Raw genomic sequence first — 5718 nt, 5'->3', positions numbered from 1 at the left:
ACGGGGAGGAGGGAGCAATTTGAGGTCAACATTCATGGGGAGGGACAGGATCAAAAGAGAGAACAGAAGTAATGGGGGACAGGATAGGATGGAGGGAAATATAATTAGTTCTTACACAACACTACTATTGTGGAAGTCATTTGCAAAACTACATGGATCTGGCCTATACTGAATTGCTTACCTTCCAAAGGGAAGGGGTGGGGAGGGAGGGAGAGCAGATTGGCAGACAGGGGCCATTAGAATGCTCGGTGTTTTGGGGTGGGGGGAGGGGACAAAAGGGGAGAAAATGTGGAACCCAAAATTTTGTGAAAATGATCGTTAAAAGTTAAATAAATTAATAAAAAAAAGAAAGAAATTATCAAGGAAAATTGCCCTCATATTCTAGAACCAGACAGTAAAATAGATATTGAAAGGATCCACCAATCTTCTCCTGAAAAAGATGTGAAAAAAAACCTCCTAGGAATATTGTAGCCAAATTTCAGAGCTCCCAAGTCAAGGAGAAAATATTGCAAGCAGCTAGAAAGAAACAATTCAAGAATTGTGGAAACACAATCTGGATAACACAAGATCTCTGGCAGCTTCTACATTAAGGGATTGGAGGGCTTGGAAAGATATTCCAGTAGTCAAAGGAGTGAGGATTAAACGAAGAATCGCCTACCCAGCAAAACTGAGTATAATACCTCAGGGGAAAAAAAATGGTCATTCAATGAAATACAGAACTTTTAAGCATTCTTGATGAACAGAAAATTTGACTTTCAAACACAAGAGTTAAGAGAAACATGAAAAGGTAAACAGGAAAGAGAAATCATAAGGGACTTACTAAATTTGAACTACATGGAAAGGTAATATCTATAACTCTTGAGACTTTTCTCAGGATTAGGGCAGTTGGAGGGATTATAGACAGAGGGCACAGGGTGAGTTGAATATGAAAGGATGATATCTAAAAAAACAAAATTAAGGGATGAGAGAGGAATATACTGGAAGGAGAAAGGCAGAAATAGAATAGAAATTATCTCACATAAAAGAGGCAAGAAAAAGATTTTTCAACAGAGAGGAAGAGGGGGGAGGTGAGAAGAAAGAGTGAACCTTACTATCATTGGATTTAGCTTGAGGGAATAAAGTGCATGTTCAATTTGATATGAAAACCTATTTTACACTACAGCAAGGTAGGGGGAAGGGGATAAGGTGGGGGCTGGGGGAATGATAGAAGGGAGGGCAAATGGGAGGAGAGAGTAATTAGAAGTAAACACTTTTGAGGAGGGATAGGGTCAAAAGAGAGAACAGAATAAATGGGGGGGCAGGATAGGATGAAGGGAAATATAGTCTTTCACAACATGACTGTTATGGAAGAGTTTTGCATGACTACATATGTATAACCTATATTGAACTCTTCGCCTTTTCAGTGGGGGTGGGTGGGGAGGGAGGATGGGAAAGTTGGAACTCAAAGTTTTAAAAACAAATGCCAAAAAGTGTTTTTACATGCAACTGGGAAATAAAGACATACAGATAAACATACAGGTAATGGGGTATAGAAATCTATCTTGCCCTACAAGAAAATAGAGGGGAAGGGGATAAGAGAAGGGTGTGATAGAAGGGAGGACAGATTGGGGAAAAGGGTAATCAGAATGCATGCTGTCTTGTGGAAGTGAATGGTGAGAACTAAAAGTTAATAATTTTAAAAAGAAAAAAAATATTGTACAATGATCAACTGTGAAGGACTTAGCTATTCTCTGCAATATAATGATCTAAGACTATTTCAAAGGATTCATAATGAAAAATGCCATTATCCATCTCCAGAAAAAGAACTAATGGAGTCTGAATACAGCTTGAAGCATGCTATTTTTCACTTTATTTTTTTAGTGGGTTTGTGTGTGTGTGTGGTATATGTGTATTTTTCTTTTACAACACGACTAATATGGAAACGTTTTGTGTGACTGCTCATGTATAATCTGTATCAAATTGTTTACCTTCTCAAGGAGGGGGAAGGAAGGGAAAGGAGAGAATTTGGAACTGTAAATTTTAAGAAGTGAATGTTAAAAATTGTTTTCACATGTGATTGGTAAAAAACCCAAAAATCAAGGTGATCTTCCCAAAGTAAGAAAAAAATAAAAAGGTAAAAGTTTTATAAATCTTTAAGTTTACCCATATCAAATTCTAAACTATGTACTTAAAAAAACAGTTGATGTACTACTCTTTTAACAGTTTAGAATTTTGTTTGTGAAATACTTTCATGGATGGTTAAAAATTATTCAGTATTAAATATCTTGAAGCTAGATTTACACAATTCCTCCCCCCAATGGAATTTACTTGCAGCAATTTTTGGAAGGAAAGAATGTGCAGTTTTATTACATAAATTATGTAGGCTCTTTTTCTATTGGATGAACACTTGAGACAGATGGAAGGAAATAAGCATTAATTAAGTACCTATGACTAAGTACTTCTATAAGTATTACCTCATTTGAGAGGATTTAGTAGGTAACTTCACCAGATTTTTTAATTGTTTACCGATTTTTAGTAATCAATACTAGTTTCCATTTTGATAGAGAACATGAACTTGTTTACAAAATCAGATTTGAAAAAATTCCACTTTCCCTTGTTACATGATGAGAAGGTAAGGCTTTATAGAAATGATCTTCAAAAACACACTGACAAAATACAAAAAAGATACGGTGAAGATGACGAAAATAGAAGATAAAGGTTGGATTGGGTCAGGTTCCCAAAGTGGGACATACTGTACCCTGAGGGATGCTGGGATGGTCCAGGGGTGGGGCAGTAGTAGCTTCAGGTACAATGAGGGGGAGAGGGCATTGAAGAATTTTTTTTCTAAAGAGGGCAGTAGGCCAAATAAGTTTGGGAACCTCTGGTAGATGATCCTTAGAGATCTTTCAGTGAAATTAGATAGTTCAGTTGTTTTTGTTTCTTTTGTGTTTGAGTCTTCATGACCCCATCTGAGGTTTTTCTGGCAAAGGTATTAGAATAGTTTTTACCATTATCTTCTCCAGTTTATTTGATAGATGAGAACCAAGGCAAACAGGGTAAAATGATTCACCCAGCATCACATAGCTAGTGTCTTATCTGAGGTTAGATTTGAACTCAGGAAAATGAGTCTTACTGACTTTAGACCTGACACTCTTATCTACTGTGCCTTATCACATTAACATGGGGATTCAGAGGTTTCAAGGATATATTGGTACTGCACTATTTAGGTTTAAAATAGCAATGCTAAGGACATTTTATCAGGGGATCATTCTTTTTTTCTGATAATTTGTATGATTTCCTTTCAGGTTCAATAAAAAATTATTTTCTCTATACATTTGATTTCAATTTGTAAGTTTTTTCTCCCTTAAATTTTCTTGGATAGATGTCATTTGGGGAAGGGGGGAGAGGGGTGTATCTTGAATTCAATATTTTCTGAGTTTGCTCTCCTTCTGTAGTAAGCTTGTTGCAGGTTGCTCATATATTAATTTTTCTAGTTTTTCATATTATTCATATTAGCATTTTCATAACTTCTTTAAAAACATTTCTAAACTCTATGTTCAGATCGCTGACATAACTTTGCAAACCTTTCCTTTATTTGTTCTTGTGATTTGCATATATATATATATATATAAATTTTTGCTTCAATTTTTAAAACAGCATCCATTTGCATTGCTTCTGACAGTTAAAATATTACACAGGTGCTCTATTTCACTTAGTTTTCTTTTTGATGTTTCAATTATCATTATTTTTTTGATATGTGAGGAACTTGGCTCTTACAAATTCTCCCTTTTCCTTGTTAGGAAAGCCAAATTCTCATTGTAAAAAGTTTCACAGACGAATGGTCCCCAGGAGCTCTTCTCTTGGCAAATCGTTCTACTTCAGATTTCTCTGTATGTGGAAGCTTGAGCTTATGTAGCTGGCAAGGTAATGCTTCACCTGAGAACCATAAACTATAATAAATTCTTCTCTAAGTTATAATTCCACTTACAAAGAATATATTTCCTCAGAAGATACATTTAACCATTATTTGCCAGATTTGGGGAATCAAGGTTACCTAGACAACTTTAAAGGCTACACTTAATCAAAAAAATCTCAAGTCCAATGTTCTGATCGCCCGAGATCTTCCTCAGAAGAATAATGACCACTTTATTACCTCTTAAACTCTTGTGAAAAACAAATTTTCTAAAGCTCTTTCAGGTCTGGATTTTATTTGTTTTCCAGACTATGTTGATTTTCAGAACGTATTACCTAATAAAAAGGTATTGGCCCTATAGAATGTTATACTGAAGTATTCCTTAATTCAAAAAGCCAAAGTTATTTATGAACGGCCTATATAGCTATACTATACTATGAATAAAATTCATCATTTCTCACCTTGACATCAATGATGCCAACCAGGTTTGACACCTTAACTGCTGAAAGAATGAGAGGAAACAAACAAACTGCAAGACTGGGTTAAATTATTTTTTCAAAAAATTGACTAAGAACATTGTAACAGGCCAGAAATAGATCTTTTCCAGCATGGTCAACATCTTTTAGAGGGGAGGTCAGGTTATATTCTGCCTCAAGGTAGGACAGGAAATCACCAAACTATTCCTCTCAATTCTATATGCAAGATACAGGAGACATGACAAAATTCAGTCACTTGCTTCCAACAACTTCTAATCTACTGAAGCACAGGACCTCTACTCTTTGTGGAACGGTGGTCCTCCTTGCCAAGAGGCATCTCCTCGTGTTTTCAATTCATTTCTTCCCATAACCTTCAAGTAATTGCCCTATTAATCTTCTGCTTATCTTTGATCTCTTTCCTGTGTCCATCCCTGATTATATACATATAATATACCCATCTCCTCTATCCTTATGAAACCTCCCTTAGATCCCTAAAATCCTTCTAATCAACCACCTTTTATCTCTTCATTTCTTAGCCAAATTTATGTACATCTATACAAGTATATGCAGGCATGAAACTCTGTACTCACCAGCTTCCTGTTCTCTTCATTACTAATGATCCTGGAATTGCTAAGTTTCATTGGCCTTTTCTCCATCTCCATGTTCCTCAACTCTAAAGCTTCTGACTGTTGACTAGCCCCTCCTCTTGAATTTTCTCTTATTCCTCTTATCCGTGGCAATGCTCTCTCTTCCTGCCTGTTCATTTCTGTCTCCTTTGATAGCTCATCATTCTGTCCGTTGAGTACTTGTCCTTTAAGACTCCAAGAATTGGGTTCTCTGCTCCCTCCCATGGCAACCTTTTCTGCTGCAAGGGTTCAGTTTTTTATGCAGATGACTACCAAATTTACATGTTTCCACATCACCCATTAACTGCTAGACATTTCTACGTAGATGTTCCATTAGCATGTCAAACTCAACATACCCAAATCAGAGCTGATCATCTGCACCTGCTCACCCTCCAACCTTCATGCCTCCAAATTTCTGTTACCATCCTAGAACTCACCCAGGTTTGCAACCTCAGCCTCATCCCCGATTCTTCCTTCTCCCTCACATTCTACATCTACTCAGTTGCCCAGTATTTAATTCTCCCTCCCTAACATCAGCCTCTCTCCTACAGAGAGCTCTTCTGTTTGGCCTCTGTCTGGAATTAACTAGGCTTTCTACTTTCAGCATCTCCTCTTTGCATTCCATTCTCCACATACCAGCCAGGCCATTAGTAGCTCCTATCATCTAAGATGCAGTAAGCCTATAGATGTGAGATACAGGATTGTGGAAAGAATTTCTGAAGTA

The sequence above is a fragment of the Notamacropus eugenii genome, chromosome 1, assembly GCF_028372415.1.
Source record: "Notamacropus eugenii isolate mMacEug1 chromosome 1, mMacEug1.pri_v2, whole genome shotgun sequence".
Lineage (NCBI taxonomy): Eukaryota > Metazoa > Chordata > Mammalia > Diprotodontia > Macropodidae > Notamacropus > Notamacropus eugenii.
This window is presented reverse-complemented; position numbering follows the sequence as displayed.